Here is a 20771-nt window from a genome sequence, read left to right as displayed (position 1 = left end):
TGGCACTTCCTTAACAGAGCCCCCTCCAGTGACTTAGTCAGGACCGCAATCAGCAGAATGAGCTGAATCTGGCAAATTTCAGAGCTTCCGGGGCCCAGGCGGCCACCAGCCCACTCTCTTGAGAATTGCTGCCCAGAACAGTCAACCCAGTGACCAAGCAGGATATCCTCAGTGTGAGCAGCAGTTTCTCAATAGGAAGTGTGAACACCAGAGACATTGCAAAGGGAGGGCCGAGACTCAAAGACATTAACATCCGGTGAAGCGTGAGGGGGAAACTAACTCTTTCAGAAAGGAAAGCTATTTCAGCAGCAGTGTGGAAAGAGAAAATGACTGAATAAACCACAGGTCACAAAGCTGAGCATGTACAGGAATCTGTGCTTCTGTTTTTCCTAAGATTGTGTGCTTTGTTGTTGTTGTTGTTGTTTATTAAGTTATTTATTTGTTCATTTTACATCCCAATTGCAACCCCATTCCCTCCTGTCCTCCCAGTCCCATCCTCACACCCACTTCCCCATACCCCCTTCCTCCTACCCCCACCCCCAACCCTCACCCCGGGTACCAACCTACCCTGGCACATCAAGTCACATCAGAACTAACTGCCTCCTCTTTCACTGAGGCAAGAAAAGGCAGCCATGCTAGGGAAATGGGATCCAGAAAGAGGCAACGAAGTCCAAGTCAGAGACATACCCCTCTCCAATTGTTAGGAGACCCACTTGAGAACCAAGCAGCCCATCAGCTTCATATGTGTAGGGGGCCTAGGACCAGTCCGTGCATGTCTATTGCTTGACGGTTCAGTCTCTATGAGCCTTCATGGGCCCAGGTTAGTTGGCTATGTAAATCTTCTTGTAGTGTCCTTGACTCCTCCAGCTCCCTCAATCTTTCCCCTAACTCTTCCACAGCACTCTCTGTGTTCCACCTAATATTTAGCTGTGAGTCTCCATATCTGTTTCCATTATCTCCTGAATGAAGCCTCTCAGATGACAGTTATGATAGGATCCTGTCTTGCAAGGAGAGCAGAGTATCATTAATATGTCAGGGCTCGGTTTTTTTCCCATGGAGTGGGTCTCAAGTTGGGTCAGTCATTGGTTGGCCGTTCCCTCAATCTCTGGCCCACTGTTTATCTCTGCACATCTTGTAGGCAAGGACAGATTTTGAGTCAAGGGTTTTGTGAGTGGGTTGGTGTTCCCTTCCCTCCACTGGATGTTCCATCTAGCTATAGGGTGTGGCCCCACTTCAGTCCCCACTTCAGTCTCAGTATCCCCTGCTGATAGGAGTCTCAGCTAGGGTCACCTCCATATCTTCCCAGGAGCCTCCCCCATCCCAAGTCTCCAGTTTGTCCCAGAGATACCCCAACCCTAATTTCCCTTCTCTCTCCCAGCCCCCTCACCTCTATCCCCACTCTCCCCACACCTGATTCCCTCTGTGCCATTCCCCTCTCCACCCCCTCACTCACCTAGTTCCCACTCTCCTTCCACTTACTACACTTTGTACTGTTAATTCCCAGTATTCCTATTCTGTGAGAGGCTAAATCCATGCATGCAATCTAATAGTTATATTTATATAAATTTTCCCAGCAAGCCAACATAGTACTTTCCCCTCTGTAACCCACTTGGCTTCTTAAAGGGGACCCTAAAACTGAGAAAACTGAAATAGCTTCTGTAGCCTCTGACTTACACACGAGGCCTTCTGCAGGGACCCTGTCTGCAGGGGATTATAACACCTTCCACGCGCAGCACAAGCCCATCTGCCAACCCAGAAAACAGGTAGTGCTTCTCCATCAGAATCTAACCTCACATCAGTCTGCTGATGTGTGCAGGCAACCAGTGACCAACACCATCCTTCCTAGAATTCAAAGGAGTGTCCTTCTTGGGACTGGCTTGTATAATACTTCAGAGACATAAAGCCAGGAAGAGAACTTGCAGAGGGGAACCATTACCAAGAAGAAGCAAGCGCCTAGAAGAGTGTTGTGGAAGACAAGCTCAGTCTGACATGCTCTGTATTCCACAGCTTGCTGTGGGGGAAAAGACCCAGATTCTTTAACAGCAAGTACAGAAGTCCACCGTTACTTGGTCATTGCAAAAGAACATTGATTAGCATCGCCTCAGCAAACCCCCTTCTGAGGTTGGTTAGCCCTTTGTGAGACCTCCTCATCTTCTCTCTGGCTCCCCATGGTAAGCAGACCCAGAGCCAACAATGCCAAAACTGCCACAGGCCGCACACTTCAAATCCCTATTGGAAGCTACACAATCACCAGTAGGTTAGAGTTCACATCAGAAGCTGAGTGTCCAGAGAGGGACCCTCCTCTCCTGACAGAAATAGCTTTACGTAACTATAGGAGTAGGAGATGTCACAAGGACATCTCCCCAACCCCAGCATTTCCCCCTCCTGGTACCTGGCTGTTTTCACTTCTCTTTCTGACACTCTGCTAATAGACCAACGATTGTACCTCCATCTGAAGATGCAAATATCTCTGGAGAAGGAGTTTTGGGGAAGCAGAAACTGATTCTACATCTCTGTACTCAGAATAGAAAATAGGGAGAAAGCGGGGCCCAAGACATGTGTGTTTAAAGCTTGAGGGCTGGATGCATGCTCGATAGTGGTCTTCTTCGATACTGGGTCTGTCACAAGGAAAAGACTCTAGGGGTGAAACCATGGCCAAGTGAGGCAGGGCAAGTGCCGTGAGGAACGCTGGGCAAGGAACATTCATAGGTAAAAAGAGGATACCAGAGCTTGGGGCATAGAGAAATTTTCCAAAGTGACTGTGGTCCAGGTCAGCCTGAGATACAGGGATGGATGAAGCAGTGTTTGCTTCCTGTCTCCAGGGTCCAGGACTACAGAAACCACGGACCCGAGGATTCATGTCATGTTGGACTTCGTTGGTGACTTGGGCATCAGTGGTATGGGCAAGTCCACAAAGCTATTCCTGCTGATAACTCACTGCACCACATTCTTGCTGCAAGCTTCTGGCTTATAAATGCATTTCATCACAACACTGGAGGTGAAGCTGCATCTCTGGCCCATGGAAGACTGTCCAGGGTCAATCACATATGGTCACACCGAGGGTCAGGCCCCCTTTGGTTCAGAGGCCCAGTTGCTCGCATGGCAGGCCTAGAGACTGCTGAGTAACATGTCAGTTTCTGTTATCTTCCTCGGCATTTCCAACTGTCAGCATGACATGTGGCAAACTTCCTTGAAAGACCGAGAAAAAGACACAATCCAAAATTCAAAGAATTCTCAGAATATGTTCCATTGCCTGTGGCTTGTGCCGTGTGTTTTAAGGTGATTTATGACTTCACGGTGGGCGTCACATTGTCAGAACTAGAACTGTGGCTGCTGATTAAACGCAGGCACTAAGTTGTAACATTTGTTTCTCATCTTTTTATTTTTTAAGACTTTCTCCCTAAAGCAAAGTGAGAAGTAGTTTTTCTATCAAATTTGACTTCCCAAATATGAAGAAAAAGTTTAGACTTTGGAGTGTGATCAGTCTTGGGGGAGGGGTTGTTTTGTTTTGTTTTGTTTTGTTTTTTATAACAAGACAAGGTCTCTATGCAGCTCTGGCCATCCTGGTTCTCACTGCATAAACCAAGCTACCCTCTAACTCACAGAGTTAGACTCAGCTATGGTCAATATTTTTAATGTTATATTATGAACTAAAATTCTGATGATTAAGCATCTTATTTATTTATCACATGTGTGTGTGTGTTCATGTGTGTGAGTCCAGGTGTGAGTGTAGAGGTCAGACACCCACTTTGGGTGTTGTTTGAGACAGGGCCTCTTGTGGTTTGCAGGTTCGAATGCCTGTCCCTGCTTCCTATCTCTGCATAGGAAAGCTAGGGTTGCAGATGTGTGTGTCTACTGCGCTCAGCTTCACACGGGTTCCGGCTATCTGAAGTTGGGCCCTCACACTTGCATGCCAAGCACTTACTCACTGAGTCATCCCCTGGGCACGTGAGTAGCCTTTAGATTGATGGTGCACACGTTTCGCCCCAGCACTCGGGAAGCAGAGGCAAGTGGTGGATCTCTGAGTATGAGGCTAGCCTGGTCTACAAAGCAAGTTCCAGGACAGCCAGCTTTTGTCTCAAAAAAACAAAAAACTGTATTGTTTAGAAAGCATATTTGGAAAAGGAAATCCAATCAGATGTGACAGGATTCTAAAACAAGCAGTCTGGCAAGTGTCAGAACTTGGTCAGGGAAGCCCTGGAGGCGTCTAGACTCTTTTGTGGAGATTCCCAAGCTTTTCCTGACTTCGGTTCTCAGTAGTTCATACACTGGAGCCAAAGCGATGCTTCAGAGTCCGCATGGAAATAGATAAAGAGTCTAGCCACCTTCTCACTTGCCAGACAAAACTTTAATATAATTCCTATTAGTGCATTTTGGGGGTACACTCCACTTTCATGACCAGTGTTGTTTGTGTTAAAGTGTAAAGGGTGTGTTGTTGCTGTTTTAACCGAAATTAACACACATTATAAAAAGGTCTCAGTTTTATTTTCTGTTTTTTTTTTCAGTTTTATTTTCTAACATAGTACATTTTAATAAATATAAACCGCATAAAAACACCATCTTTAAGGTCCTCAATTTTTTAAAAAGATTTGTTTATTTATTATGTATACAATGTTCTGCCTGCGTGTGGGACTGCATGCCAGAAGAGGGCACCAGATCTCATTATAGATGGTTGTGAACCACCACGTGGTTGCTGGGAATAGAACTCAGGACCTTTGGAAGAGCAGTCAGTGCTCATAACCACTGAGCCGTCTCTCCAGCCCAAGGTCCTCAATTTTTTAAATAGCATAAAGGGGTCCTCTTTAGATATCGATACACAAGTCTTCCTAGTTGGTTTTTCTCAAGTTAATTCTTTAAGCATTGTAGTCATCTGCTGTGGTTTGGGCATGGTTTAAGGCTTCATGATTTTACAAGTTTGGTCCTCAGTATGGCTGTGGCGAGGTAATAAGCACTCGGGTCATTAGGGTCACTGATCTTGGAAGAGATTAAGGGATCTCTCATGCAATCCCTAGGATTTTACATGAATCAGTCATGAGAGCAAAAACCCTGAGCTTCTCCCCAGCTTCCTATTTTGACATGTGTCCTCTTTCTTTCACATGTCCCAACCAATGTCATCCATCACGTGGGGACCCACATGGGCTTCTAAGCAGAACCTGTGCCATGCTCCCTGGAGCATCTCCCAAACGATGAGCTAGGTAGGATTCTTTTTGTCCCAGTTAGCCATCCCAGACAGTTCCTTAGAGTGGTGACAAGTGGACTTCTACGCCATCTACAACCCACTTCCTCAGCTTGGGTTTTCTACTGCCTCCAAGCTCCCCTCCACCTCCCAACAGAATAATTATATGCAAGCAAGTTATTTTTAAAAAAAACAGCAACTAGGTAACAATTGGCGTGACACAGGAAGCAACTAATCTCAGTAATTTCCCAACTAAAAACAAAGCTTCTGCCCAAAAGGAGCAAGTTTCTCCCCTCCCCCAACTGTTTCTGAGCACCTAGGTCTTTTCTCCCCCCTTGTAAATTAGTCTTTCTCGGCTATATAAGAGTAAGTCCATTCCTGGCAGGAGACTCATGGAGCTTAGCACTGTACCTGGTGCGCGCTAGGCGCTCACAGCTCTGCACAAGCTTTTGACTTCAGGCAGCAATAGTCCTCAATGGAAGAGCAGGAGGAACAGTCTTTTGGAGCAGCAAGAAGGAACCAAGTCTCCAACCTAAGGAGATGGTGCTCCAAATATTATGCTTCCGTCCAATCGCTTGAGTGTCAGGCTCACTTAAGCAGAGGCTAAGTGGAATGCCTCAGGAATCTGGTCTTAACAAATATGACAAATTAGTTTGACTAAGACCTGGTTAGCACATTGCAAAGCGTGCCAGTGGATGCCTGTCAGAAACGCATGGAATGTACTTAGATGTCTCTTTTCAGTGGGATGAAATGCTGAGAGCTGGAGAAGCCAACTGCAGGGAATGTCCAGGGGTCTGAGGCTAAACACAAGAGTGCCAAGTCTGCACCCTCGATAGTGTCCCTCTGCAATGGGTGTCTCCTCAAGCCTTCGTTCTTCCTTCTTGCTGCTCTTATGAATGAAATTGTGTCTTCCTCACCACATCCCTAACTCCGACGTTGAAGTGTTGGCCCTACTTCTACAGACAGGTGGCCACCAACCTGTCTGTAGATACATACATATCTTTCATGTTATTAAAAAGAAATTTGAAGTTCAGTATTTTGTTTACGGTGATTAAAAACTCGTGTGAATGTTAAGGTGTGGACAACTACTCACAAAACGGCAATATCAGAACATTATGGATAACTGCAAAAGCTCCCAATTCGTTTGAATTTCCTTTCTCTGATACTGTATTTTCTGCCAGCATATTTAGTTGTGATTTGGGTTAAATGCTCTGTTTCATTTGTTCACATGGTCAACAAGTGTTTACTGGGCAATCTTCTTGTAACTGAAATTTGTAAGAAATGAGATTGAGCAAAACCTTGATATTTTCCTACCCTTCTCTCCTACAACTCTTACTCCAAATGATATTTTAAAGTTGATTCTTAAAGAGCAAGTCATCAAATGTATATGACATCAATTTTTAGCCCATTTTCTACAATGAAGACACCAAAGGGTAGATAGTGAGTGGCTGGTGGGGTGAGAGCAGTAAGTCATGCGTTTCTTTGATTGTTTTGATGAAATGGGAAAATGTGGGGGCATTTCCCCAAATGGAGAAATCTTCTCCCTTATGATATACATTTTTGTTTTCCATTTCCAATTGTTAAACTTGAGAACTCTTTTTGTATAGACATGTGTCTGGGGAGCGGGGGAGGGGGGTGGGGGGTGCGCACGTGCGCATCCAAGCCCACCTGTTAGGGCATGCCTGTATATGCACTGTGCACGCGCACATCTTCGGGGCATTTGGAAGCGTGAGTGTCTTCCTCCATCACTCTGCACTGTATGTGTTGAAGCTGGGTCTCCACTGAAGCCAGAGCTTATGCTTTTGACTAATCTAGCCAATCAGCGCACTCCAGAGATCCCTGCCTCCAACACGCCCCGCCCCCCATCTCCTGTGATTGCTCGAGGACCTGCTACCCCCATGCACCTTCTATGTGGCTTCCGGTGAGCTAAGCTCCAGCCAGCCCTCATGTTCTCCTGGTAAACACTTTTCTAGTCTGGGAACTTGGAAGCTGACTTTTTTTAAAGTTTATGCAAGGTGAGCAAACCCGGTTGCTTGGCTGCTGCTTATTCGGACTCCTCAGTGAGGTAGAGCAGTGAGGTAATCAAGGCAGCTTCCTGTTGTTAGCATGGGAAGGCAAGAGTTCAGTTACTTATTGGCTCCATCTTTCTCAATCACTTGTGTTTTATAAAGATATCAGTCATAATAGATGTGTGTGTGTGTGTGTGTGTGTGTTTTGCAGGGCCAATTGGTTAAAACTATATTATAATTATACTAATTATAATGGGTATTTTTTTTAAAGCATCTACAGCACAGACCTCACAGGCAGTCAGGGATTATAAAGTATAAACTGCTGAGTGTTTTCTGGATTAAGCCAAATAAAACAAAAGCCTGAAATTGCATTGGGCAAGCACGAAGATGGGTGCCATCTGTGACAAGTGCTTCAATCCATCGTATTCAACATCTCCTTCCGGTCTGTCGGCTTCATAGATACGGAGACAGTTGATTGACAAGAGGTAGGCGAGGGGAAGCCGGGGGAAAGTGCTGTCTTTACCCCCAAGTCTCCCAGGATATACGACTTGGCTGAACTTGCTTGCATAGTTTTTAGAGAAATACCTCACACATGACGAAGGCAGTTCTGGTCATAGAAACAGGAACTTCTTTATACTGCCCTGGGGTCACAGTCAGAGAGGCCAAGGGAAAGAAGCTTTGCTTTAGGAGTGTGTGTACACAGGGAGAAAGAGATAGGAGGCGGCCTGTGAATACTTTGTGTCATAAAGCCAAGTACGTATGTTCATCCTGAGCCCTGGGGCTCATACATGAGGTACATACCAGCCACACGTGGCATGTGGTTTTAAATTGAGGGAGAGCTCTGCAGGTGCCCTGAATACCGCTCTTTGAAAGAACTGACTTATTGCTAAGTCATTGATAAGATCATAGCCCCAGTACATGCAGAACACTGAGGCCTCAAAAAAAAAAAAGAGGTTTTGAAAGTTGCCAAAGCTTAGGCAGGCATAGTGGTGCACTCCTTTCATCTCAGCCCTGAGGAAGCAGAGGTGGGAAGGTCTATGGGGGTTTGAGACCAGCTTGCTCTACAACGTGCATTCCAGGACAGCCAAGTCTGTCTCAAAAATACAACAAAAATAATAAATAAATTAATTATTCAATTAATTTGCCACAGGCTTGGTCTATACACACATACACCAGCACCACATCTCTCAATGCTATCTAGTGGAGGGTTTTCCCTTTCTAAATTTGTCTTTCAAATTTTTTTTCTGAGAAATAAAAGCAGAAATCATCCTGTGTGCCATCAAAACCCACTTGCTCTCCAGTGCTACATGCTGGGTATTTTCTGAATGGAAATGATAATACATGTCTGTGCAACAAATGGCTCTGTGTTCTGTTCGTCTCTGCTCATTCACCATGCTCTTGTCTGTGCAGGAAACTTGGCCTCAGTGGGTTCCTATCAGGAGTGCACAATCTATAGCCTGTGGGTTGCATGTACTCCAGGATAGCTAAGAAAGTGGCCCAACACAAAATTATAACCTTAAAACATTTTAAGGGTTTTGTTTTGTTTTGTTTTTGAAACAGGCTGTCCTGGGACTCACTCTGTAGACCAGGCTGGCCTTAAACTCAGAGATCCACTTGCCTCCCAAGTGCTGGGATTAAAAGTATGTGCCACTACTGTCCACCATCTTTTTACTTTCTTAATAAATCAATTGTGTGAATTTTGTAGATGACAACAGCATATTGCAATGTCACAAGGCTGAACACACTATGTGAAACATTGAGAATAAAAAGTCAAATAATCTGGGAGGCAGAGGCAGGTGGATCGCCGTGAGTTCGAAGCCAGCCCGGTTTATAAAGCCAGTCCGGTTTATAAAGCCAGTCCAGGACAGCCAAGGCTACTCAGAGAAACCCTGTCTCCAAAAAATAATAATAATAATAAAAAAATCAAATAAGATAATGTATTTAGTATTAGCAATGAATATAAAGTACTAATAATGATGCTGACATCTCTTGACATCTCTTATCTTAGTGTATATCAGCTGCCAACTTCACTACAGTCTTGTGATCCACAATCTTCACTTGCTAGAGGAAGAAGCCAAGACTCAGAGGCAGTAAGAAACTTGGGATGGAGCCAAGGCTCAAACTCAGGCAGTTCAAAAAATCAGACATGAACATGAGAAACAAAAACAACAGGAAAAATATGTTCAGAATGCAGCAAAGCAAATGATAATTGTGGGTAGTCCATGACTGTGAGTCAGGGGAGTCAGTGACCACATAGGCCAGTGTCTAGGCCTCAGGAAGGTTGCCTTGTCTGCTCAGTGGGTGTGTGGCTCTTGCCTGACAGGTTATCAGTATTGGCCTGGAGTGGTGAGATACTAGCTTATTTGAGGTAGAGATGATTTTGAGTGTGTCTGGGAAGGGTCAGCAAAGTGGTAGGAATCCTGGGATGGTTATGTCACATTAGGATTTAAATTCAAGGGTTTCACATAGTGTTCATTCATTCATTTGATAAATAAACACCTGGTAAGTGGCCACTCTCTGGCTAGAAACTTCTCTAGACATGTGGGATACTTTTAATGAATATATCAGAAAAAAAAATTCTTATTATTATAGAGGTTGTCTTGAGACTGAGACAAGCAATAAAATGAGCATAATAAACAGTTATATTACAAATTAAGTCATCTTGTCATCTCAGCCCTCAGGAGGTGAAGTCAGGAGAGTTTTGAGTGCAAGGCCAGCCTGGACAACATACAAGAAACAACACTAACAAAAAATAAGTTAGACAACGGTAAGCATTATAAAAAGAACATCAGGCAGGAGCTGAACGTGGTCCTAGAGGAGGTCAGACTAGGCCAGGGATGAAGTCCTAAGGCAGGAGATGCCTGATGTTTCAGCTAATACGTAGTTAGCAAGCAGGAGGCAAGGTCAGAGAAGGTGCTTGACGTGACACACACGATGCTGTGAGGCTTTTGCAATGCAGACGACAGTGGTAATGGAGGTACTGAAACAAGTTGATTGTGAACATACTTCAAAGTCCACAGACGCACTGATGGGAAAATGGATGTCAGAGGAGGGGCATCGCCTCAGGTGGGAGATGCTACTAACTGTAACAAGGAGACTTCCTCCAGATGGTTTAGATCTAGCAGATTAGAAGAGGCTGTTAGGTGGGACTCCCAGCAACGGGATAGAGGGAAGCTTCTCTTTTGTCTGTACTCGGGACCGTTTTCCTCCTACTGGGTTGCCATGCCCAGCTGTGATATGAGGATTGGTAACCAGTTTTATTGTATCTTATTAGGCCATAATCAGTAGATATCCATTGGAGGCCAGCTCTCTTGAGCTCTTGACTTTTTTTTTTTTTTTTTTTAAGGGAAATGGAGAAGGAGTTGATCTAGGTGAGAGGGGAGGTGGGGGAAGGGTCTGGAAGGAGTGGCAGGAGGGGAAACTGCAGTCAGGATGTAATTTATGAGCGAAGACTAAAAATTGTTTTGTTTTGTTTTATTTTGTTTTGTTTTAAGAGGCTGTTAGACCTTGAGGTGGAGACTTAAAGTCGACTCGGAAACATGGGCTGATGTGTAGAAGAGAAATCTGGGCCAGGAATCCTTGAAACATGAGTGCTAAAACAATTGCAAGAAAGGATGTGGTGGGGCAGAGGGGGAAAAAAGATTGAAGAGGCCAGGGAGGACTCAGAAAGACAACCAGGAGCACCTTCTTCAAAGGAGGAAAGCAACGGGGAAATGCGTCCATAAAGAGGGCCCCTGTGCGAGTCATGTCAGCCTTTCTCCAGGAGTGAGGAGCTGGTTAGACAGTTTTAAGGGTCAGAAAAGCAGCTGCTGCTGCTTTTTTCCTCTCTGCAGCTTGCCTTGACAATTTGCATAATTGAGTCCTGAAAGGCATCTCTGAGTCCAGAGGTCACCAGAGGAACAGTTTGTTCATCATTAGCCCACTTCTTTACCTCCTGTCCACATGAGGTTTCTAGCCAGACTGGAATTTGTTTAAGAAAGCAACACTGGCCTCCGATCCTACACACACACACACACACACACACACACACACACACACACCATCATCGTCATCACCACCACTACCATCATCCTTGAAGCATGCCCCTCCTCTAGTATAGGCTGTATTGTCTTAATTTTCAGTTTCCTAATTTTATAGAGAAAAAGACATACGGAGCCCTGTACTTTTACAATTAAAACCCAAGGTGTCTTACATACACAAATCTTCACCTTTTTGTGCCTCCAGAGTATGTTCTCCAGTCCTGCAGTCCCAACAGCTGGCTCTTACTAAGAACTAACACTGTCCATTCTGAAAATGGATCCACTATTTTTTTTTTCCACTCATTCTGGCTACACTCCTTGCTTTGGAATAAATCCCAGAGCAATTCCAAGGGTTTGACTGTGCATGGTGTGGAAATGAAACAAGGGGAAAACAGAATCGGAGTCCTGTGCAGACGCTGGCAGCAAACAGGAAATCATCTGAAGACTTTGGCCACCGGGTCTGCAAGGTCAGGCCACAGTGAGCTGGGAGGGTAGGCAGAGCAAGGCACTGAGTGTGAGCTAAGGGCATTTGGGAAGCCCAGCTCTGGACTGCTGAGCCTGTGGGTGGAGAGGGAGCTGATAAGAATTCCAGGCCTGTTATCCATCCAACATTCCCAACATCCCTCCACGTCTCGTGGATTTGCTTCCCCGTGAGCTACCAAGCAGCATGTTTATTATATTGGAGAAGCCAGGCATAGCCTGAGAATGGCTAGTCTGGGAAAGGATGGCACAGCGCTGGGGAGGCAGCACCGGCTGTTAAGTCAAGCTGGCTGGGGTTCTGCTTTACCCCTGACCCATTTCTCTTTGACGCCCCACCTCACTTGCCTGGAACCCAGACGTTTCCTTCAAAGAGGACGTGGTGGTATGCCGCCGGAGGAGTGTCTGTGAGGATCTCTGATAAGCTGTAGAGAACAGCTGATTCTGAAAGTGGGCCGCTTCCAGATGCTTCAGTCAGGACTCCGCATACTGGAAAGTTATTATTATGTTTGTTGTATCACGTTGTAGGGGAAATACCATCCAAATGAGTGTTCCACATTGAGGCTACAAAAGATGGTGGTGAGTGTATCGCATTCAGGCAGCTAATTCTCACACTTACACTTTTCCCCTCAAGCTGGGCAATAGCTGCAGCTAGGACTGCAGTGAGGCCAGTACCAACCACTGGTTACCAGTCATCCAGAGCAGTGTGTGTGTGCGCGAGCACGCGTTGAGGCCTTTGTAATGAGAGAAAGGATTTCCCTCAGAACCTCCAACAGTGAAAATTGAAGTGACTTTGTGCCTCTGCCATCAGCACTGACCCATGGAAGGCTCCCTCAACAAGGAGCACATTTAGGGGGATGTTCCACAGGCTCTGGATTTTCTTCTCAGTAAGTGAAGTCTCCCAAGGAAGAACAGATTCAGGCGTAGTCAGTCCTGTTTGCCTTGGGCCTACTGTGTCCCTTCAAGCCTGGGGTATCCCATTATCCCTAGGTACAGCGTTCCCAGCTTCTATCACCAAAGGCAACCCTTGTCCGGGGGGAGCAGGAGACGGATCTGGGGCTCAACTGCCTTGGTCAGAGCTGCCACTAAGGAAATGAGAAGGGCATGTCTCCCCTTCCCGTGACCCAGACTTTACCACTGAGCGGAGATCCCCAGTAAGAGACAAAGTCTTGGTGTGCTGTCACCCACCCCCAAGTACAGGCCTTGAAAGAAGATCACTCGTAATGAGTAAGTTCGTCTAGGCATGAAAACCAAGGAGTGGGGAGAACCAGGGGATTCTTGGTTTCAAATCCCTAATTTGGCCTCATCCTGAGCAATCTTGTTGCTTGTTAGGTAATCTTCGCCCCAACTGGCAGAGCACAGTGGGAGAAGCTGTGGCACCTGTTTGTAGATGACTCAGCCCATCTCAGGTGTTTTAAAAGGCATTTCCTGGAGTTTCTCCCCACCCGAAAACTTCTTCAAAGACTCAGGAAACAGAAACCACCCTCACAATGTTGGAACATTGGGCAGATCCTTTCATATCCCAGACCTGCCATCAGGTCCACAGGCTTCCGTTATGCTTGAGTGGGATGAAAGTACAGATCAGAAGATGCAACGTAGCAGGGAGCAGGGATGTAAAAGGCTAGAGATTTAGTGCAAGCGGGCAAAAAAACAAACAGAATGCACTCTGGGAGATCTACTGGAAAATGCAAAGGGTCTATGAGTGAATGCCAGGGGCCCAACATATGAACCATATGCACAAGGGTACGCCAACCTCCCAAGCTCTGCTAGAAGGCAGAAGGCAAGGGGGAAACTCAAAAAATCACTCAGGGAAATCACTGGGTTCCAACCTGAGCCAATAAGTCTATAGAGAGAGCATTTGGAAGAGGCTGTGGATGAAGGTTAGTGCGTAAAGTGGCTGTGTAGCTTATACACAGTCCTGAGTCTGATCTAGAGCACCACACAACAAGATCTAGTGGCTCACATCCTCAGTCCCAACACTCCAGAAGCAGAAGCAGGAGAATCCAGAACTCAAGGTCATCTTCAGCTTCATAGAGAATTAAAGGCCACCCCAGGGCTGGCTCAGCCAGACAGTGGTGGTGAAGGCCTTTAGTCCCAGCACTCAGGAGGCAGAGGCAAGCAGAGCTCTGTGAATTTGAGGCCAGTCTGGTGTACAGAGCTAGTTCCAGGACATCCAAGGCTACACATAGAAACCTTGTCTAATTGGACTTCTAGTCAGCTGAATAGGAGAGAATTCAAGCCAGGTACAATAAACCTAGCCAACTACCTGTGGCTGGAGAGGTCACTACTTTCCTAAATCAGTATCATTTCTGGCTTCATTCTGAATACTGTTGCTTATCCCCACAAGATAAATGCAGCTCTCACTCCTCATCAGAGAAGCCTCTATTATCAGCACAGAGGCTACTGCAGAAATCCACAACTGGTCAACCCGCAGAGCTAAGGACCAAGGAGTTCCCAGCCCAAATTGGTATATCTACAATGCAACCTATACCAAAGGAACATTGGAGAAGACGGAGTTGAAAGATTATAAAAGTCCTGGCTAGAGAGATGGCTTAGCAGGTAAGACCATTGGCTGCTCTTCCAGAGGTCCTGAGTTCAATTCCCAGCAACCACATGGTGATGCACAACCATCTATACTGAGATCTGGTGCCCTATTCTGGCGTGCAGGCACACATGAAAGCAGAACACTGTATACATAACAAATAAATCTCTTTTAGAAAAGATTATAAAAGCTGTAGGACTAAGACACCCTGCTGCTAGATAGTGCCTTCATGACAAGGAAACAGTGCCCAAAAATATAGCTGCCTAGGCAAGAACTGTGTAAAGACACCACCAACTGATATGCCAATGTGCCAAGACCCTACCCCTAGATGAAGAGCTATAGGCAATCAACAGCTGCTGAGAGAGGGAGCCAGTCTGCTTCTGGGCCAAGGCCCTGTCAAGGTTAACCATCCCCAAGTGGTCAGCCCTAACATGTACACATAAAAGCAACACCACATGGGCTCAGTTAAAGAAAAAGATTGGGGGTAGGGACACAGGAGGAGTTAAATGAAGAAGATGTAAATATTATACTCATGGATAAAATAATAATAATAATAATAATAATAATAATAATAATAATAATAATAATAATAATAAATTTTCAAAAGCCTGGGTCAGGAGAGATCATTTAGTAGCCAAGAGCAGAGGACCTGGGTTCAGTTCCCAGAACCTACATGTTAGCTCACAACCATCCATGACTCCAGTTTCAGGGGACCCGACTTCTTCTTCTTCCGACTCCCCTGGATATTGGGAGCACAGCAGTCTTTGTACTCAAAAAAGCACTGGGAGAACCAGGAATGTTATTCACACAGGGGTATCACCTCAATGGAGGAGATAAAATCAAATATTTGTATCCCATCCAAAAAGCTGAGAGTGTATTTTGTTAATGACCTGGTGACCTTTTTGCTATCTATAGAAGCAGGCCTCACCCAAACCCCCCAAAAGGATTGATTATCCCAGACTCTTCCCTCCCTAGACTGTCACCCATCCTTAGGGGAGATGTCACATGTACTTTATGGCCTGCTGACCCCAATGCTGTCTGTCAGAGACCACACTGGATTCTAGGCCTGTTAGTTATAGAACCCACCTCATGGCCACATGTACTTGGAAAAAGAATTTCTATTATTCACACCTTAAGCTTTATTGTGCACCTGGAATCTCACTGAATGAACTGATTGTTGCCTGCAGCCCTTTTCCCAAATTGTACTGTGTTTTACATTGCCAGCAGTGAACCGCCTGGTATTAGACTTCCTGAAGTCTGATCCAGGTTGATGAAGTCAAAATCTGCTCCAAGTTTTCTTTGTGGGATTCACTTCCCTGTCTGACACCTGTAGGGACCTCCTCACATTGACACCGTGTCCACGCATGATGCGCGCATGCACACGCGCGCACGTGTGTACGTATGTGTGTGTGTGCAGATAGATAGTCCTACACATAAAAGGAATACATCTAAAAAAAATTGTTTAATATATAAAAAAGAACCTCTCTTTTAAAAACACCTCCATCTGCAGGTGATTTAAGCATCACTGCAGTTCTCCAAGGCCTGGTGGAGGATGAGACTTGGAATCCACAAGTAGATGTAAGAAAAAAAAATAGCCCCTGGACACCGAACTATAAGAAAATGAAAGTCTCAGAATGAAGGCTCAGACGGGTCCGGCAGTCTTTCTTCCGGGTGCCTGTTTTTATAGACGGCTGTCAGGTCTGAACCCATAACAAAGAGACGACCTAGCTGCCTGACTGCAGAGAAGTCACGTGTGCTTGGTGATGAGCCTAATCATTCTTTTGCTTTGCAATAGGATCCATGCTGGTGGACTCTAGGCCTCGGTGTGACAGAATGCTGTCTTGGACTCAAGGAGATGCCAGACATTGAACAGTTTGATGGTTCTATGTTAAAATCAGAATGGGACAAACTAAAAGGGGCATTTGACAGTGTTTGCAACCAGTGCGTGGATGCTGAACCTTGTCAGTGACACGTGAAGAGGCTGCTTTCCCCAAGGCATGCCGGTGACCCCATTGTCACCAATCGTATCGTTGTAGCTGGTGGGCTTATTTATCTGTTCCCTGTGCTGCTTTGTTGATTTAAATATCTGTTTCAGTCTGATCAATATTGTTTTTCTTACTGTGGCTCTGTAACATAATTTGAAATCTGATATTTGACATACTTCTAGCATTTTTCTTCTGTGATTTCAAATAAATTTAGCGTTGTTTTCCACCCAGTTCTGTAAGAAGGATTTGTGTTTTAAGGAGGATTGCATGAATCTGTAGTTCACTGCTATTATATGCTGTCATTATATGCACTCGGAAAGCATGCACAGAGCTAGCTATGTGGCTCACACTGCTAATCCCAGCGCTAGGGAGACTGAAACAGGATTCCAGTGAGTTTATCCTAAGCTATGTGATGACTTCCTGCCTCAAACAAACCAAACCAGAAAAAGCAAAAATTTTTCCTTTATCACTGAATAAAATTGTGAGGCATTAAATAAATAAATACACCTCCAATAGTCTATAACAAGAATGAGATTAGAAGAAACTGGTTACTATTTTCTAATTATTAAAAGTAAGTGTTCTTCAAGGAAATCTTGAAATTTGTGGGCAAATGGATGGAACTAGAAAAGATCATCCTGAGTGAGGTAACCCAGACCCACAAAGACACACTTACTTGTATGCAGATATTAGCCACATAATACAGGATAACCACACTACAGTCCACAGACCTGAAGAAGCTAAGTAACAAGGAGGAGCCTAGGCAGGATGCTTAGTTCTCACTCAGAAGGGTAAATGGAGGTCCTCTGAAAGACTCTACCCAGCAGGGGATCAAAACAGATCCTGAGACTCACAGCCAAACTTTGGGGTACAGCTCAGGGAGTCTTATGGAAGAGTTAGGGGATTGAAGATCCTGGAGGGTACAGGAGCTCCACAAGGAGACCAATGGAGCCCACAAATCTGGGCCAGGGGGCCTGCAGAGATTGATGCACCAACCAAGGACCATGCATAGTGATGACCTAGACCCCCTGCTCAGATGTAGTTGATAGGCAGTCCAGTCCCCATGTGGGTCCCATAATATGGGGCATAGGGGCTACCTCTGACATGGACTCTGGTGCCCACTTGCTGGTTACTTCCCCTAGTGTTGCTGCCTTGCCAGACCACAGAGATAGAGGACACAGGCAGTCCAGATGAGACTTGATAAGCTGGGGTCAGATGATAGGGGAGGAGGGCTCCCCCTTTCTGAGGACTAGGGGAGGGAGGAGGCAAAGGAGGAAAGGAAGGTGGGACTGGGAGAAGATGAGGGAGGGAGCTACAATAGGGATATAAAGTGAATACATTAAAATCTCCCATTCAGCGTAGACTCAAGCCAGAGCTGCCTGGAGTCACCCACTGCACTCCTTGAGCTTTTGTATGGCTCCTACTCTCCAGGTCAGTGTTTCCTCAGTCTTACAGTGTAGGTACACAACCACCTGCAGGGTTGGTACAGTTGTGTGGCTAGGCCTCACCCTAGAGTTGCTGTCTGGGGTTATATCTGGGGCTGGAGGCTGAGAAGTGACCTTGAACCCAGTCTCATAAAGCTGGCAGTGGGACACCACAGAGCCACAGCTGGGAGTGCAGCATTAGTGTTACAGAGAACCCACTTGAGCAGTAAACAAACAGTACAAAGCGCAGGCGCTGTGATGATTGGCGGGAACCAGTTGGCTTTTTCAGCAGTTGTAGATGTTCAGTAGGCCCAGGTGAGTGGCCCATACATCAGTGATTTGCTGTGATCATGCGTTTCCCAACTCCTGGCCTGCTTTAGGATGTAACCTGCTAGAGAGCCAATGTTTCCTGAGACCTTTCCACTGGCTTGTGCTCAAGCAGGATGTGACCGATGAGTGTATAGATGTTTCTTTTCCAGCATGCCTGCCAAGATGCCAGACCTCAGCACAGGGATGAGCAGAATGCTGGGCACTGACAGCTGGGCTGGAGCCTGCCAGTCCCAGTCTCTCTGATTTCCACCTCTCTTCCCACAGTCGTCGGCATCCCCTACGAGAGTCTGGATGATAAAAAAGACACTATGAGCATACATTATTTAATTTTGTTTTCCAGTAGCCACATTAAAGCATAAAAACAGATGGACACAGTGGCTCATGTCTGTAGCCACGGCATTCAGGAGGCTAAGGCAGGAGGATTACTGTAAGCTCAAGGCCAGCCTGGGCTATTGTATTAGTCAGGGCTCTTTAGAGCAGTGGTTCTCAATCTTCCTAACTCTTCAATCCTTTAATATAGCTCCTCATGCTCGAGTGACCCCTAGCCGTAGAATTATTTTATTGCTACCCCACAATTATAATTTTGTTACTGTCATGAGTCATAACGTAAATACCTGGTAAGCAGAATATCTGATATGTGGCCCCCTGTAGGGCTTGCGACCCACAGGTTGAGAACCACTGCTCTAGAGGAACAGAATTTATAAAATATGTATGTGGGTGTATATAAATCATATATATGTATAAATTCCACATGTATACACATACATGGGATTTATACACATGTGCACACAGACACACACACACATACACATGGGATTTATAAGACCTGGCTGGGAGCCAGACAGTGGTGGCACATGCCTTTAATCCCAGCACTCAGGAGGCAGAGGCAGACAGATCACTGTGAGTTCAAGGCCAGCATGGTCTACAAAATGAGTCCAGGACAGCCATGGCTAAAACAGAGAAACCCTGTCTCGAAAAAACAAAAGAGAGACAGACAGACAGACAACAGAGAGAGAGAGAGAGAGAGAGAGAGAGAGAGAGAGAGGGCTGGGGTCTAGTTAGTTCAACAATGGCTGTCTACCAAGAGAAAGTCCAAAACTACAGTAGTTGTTCAGTCCCTGAGAGTGGATGCCTCAGCTGGTCTTCTACATAGGCCAGAATCCTGAACAAGTAGGCTCTAACTCACTGAAGGAATGGCCTCACAAAACAAAGAGCAAAAGCTACCTATTCCACCACCTTTATGTAGACCGCCACCAAAAGCTGTGGCCCAGATCAAATGTGAATCTATCCACTTCAAATGATCTGGATTAGCCAGGTGTGGTGGTGTGTGCCTTTAATGCCAGCACTTGAGAGGGGGAAGGCGGCTCTCTGTGAGTTTGAGGCCAGCCTGGTCTACAAAGCAAACATGCAGGGCTCTGTTATGCAGAGTAGGGGGTGGAAAAAAAGATCTGGATTAAAATTCTGTCTTTCCATCTAAAAAAATTGGGTTAAAAGTGAATCTTTCCACTTCAAATGATTTCATTAAGAAAAAATTCCTCATAGAGATACCCAGCTGCTTGCTTTAGTTAATTCCAGATATACTCAAGTTGACAGCCAAGAAAAGCCATCACAGCTATGTAATGAGACCCTGTCTCAAAAACCACACAAACAAAAAGACAGGGGGAATTAATTAAAATGTTGTGTTTAATCCAATAGGATATCAACATGAAATCAATGTAAGAGTGACTAATGGGGTATTTTTACATCCTTTCTCGTCATATGAGTCTTTGAATACTATCTCATGTTTCAGTTCAGACTTAGTACACCTGCAGTGTGGCACCTAGCTTCCTGAGATTGGTGTCTCTGGCTGACCTCTTGGCTCATGTGCATTTGCAGCCCTAGAGGAGACCAAAACTGCAACAAATCATACTGTAAAAGGAAAAAGCATCCAACATATCTACCGTATTTTTTGGACCACAAGATGCACCTGATCATAAGATGTACCCAGTTTTTAGAACAGTAAAACAAGGGAAAATATTATTGTGAATCAAATTAGTACTAGTATAATAAAATATTTATTAAAATATGATAATATTAAACAGTGTTAATTCAACAGGAGGAAAGACTTAGAGACTCAAGCATGTTTCTAGTTTTCTGGAAACCCCAAAATGTGGCCCCACTGGAGTCAAAGAGGGACAAATGGTAGCTAGAGTTTCCTTATTGCTACACATTTTACTGCACCTCCCCTGCCAAGCTCACTACAGCAAGCTGACATGCACCTGCTTACCCAGCAGGCTAAGATCAGCATTCAGCTCAGATCAGTGTGATGGGGGGGACCCGGGGGCAGCGGGGAGAGACCAACCTCTGTGTGAGAAGGGATTTCGGTGATACCACCCACACTTCTTCCTGTTTCCCTGAACACACTGAACCTTGCGCGTGTTCCTCTGTTTGGCACACTGAAGATATCAGTAAGTGACCTCTTTGTTGATGCCCAATGGACAGCAATCAGACCAGAAGGAGCACCTTAACTTTCCCCCCACCTTGGGGCCTGGGAGATGTGTCTTACGGTTGGAAAAATAGAGTATGTTTATCAAAACAAGACTCAGGCTTCCGAAGACCCTTGTCAAAAATAGAATGGCCGCCTCCTAACCCCAGATGTGCCTCATTACAACAGAGCAGGGGAGAGGATTGCGCAGTTGTAAGAAGCTCCTTGAGCAATTGTCTGCATCTTTGCCAGACTCCAGAGAGAGAAAAGTTCTGAATCACCGGATGGAGGAGTGACATTCCACGAGGACTGTCAGGCTAGAGGCCCAAAGCCAAGAAGCCCAGCTCC

This window comes from Acomys russatus, chromosome 10 (assembly GCF_903995435.1).
Source record: "Acomys russatus chromosome 10, mAcoRus1.1, whole genome shotgun sequence".
Taxonomy (NCBI): Eukaryota; Metazoa; Chordata; class Mammalia; order Rodentia; family Muridae; genus Acomys; species Acomys russatus.
The sequence above is the reverse complement of the archived record's forward strand: the minus strand, read 5'-3'. Positions refer to the sequence as shown.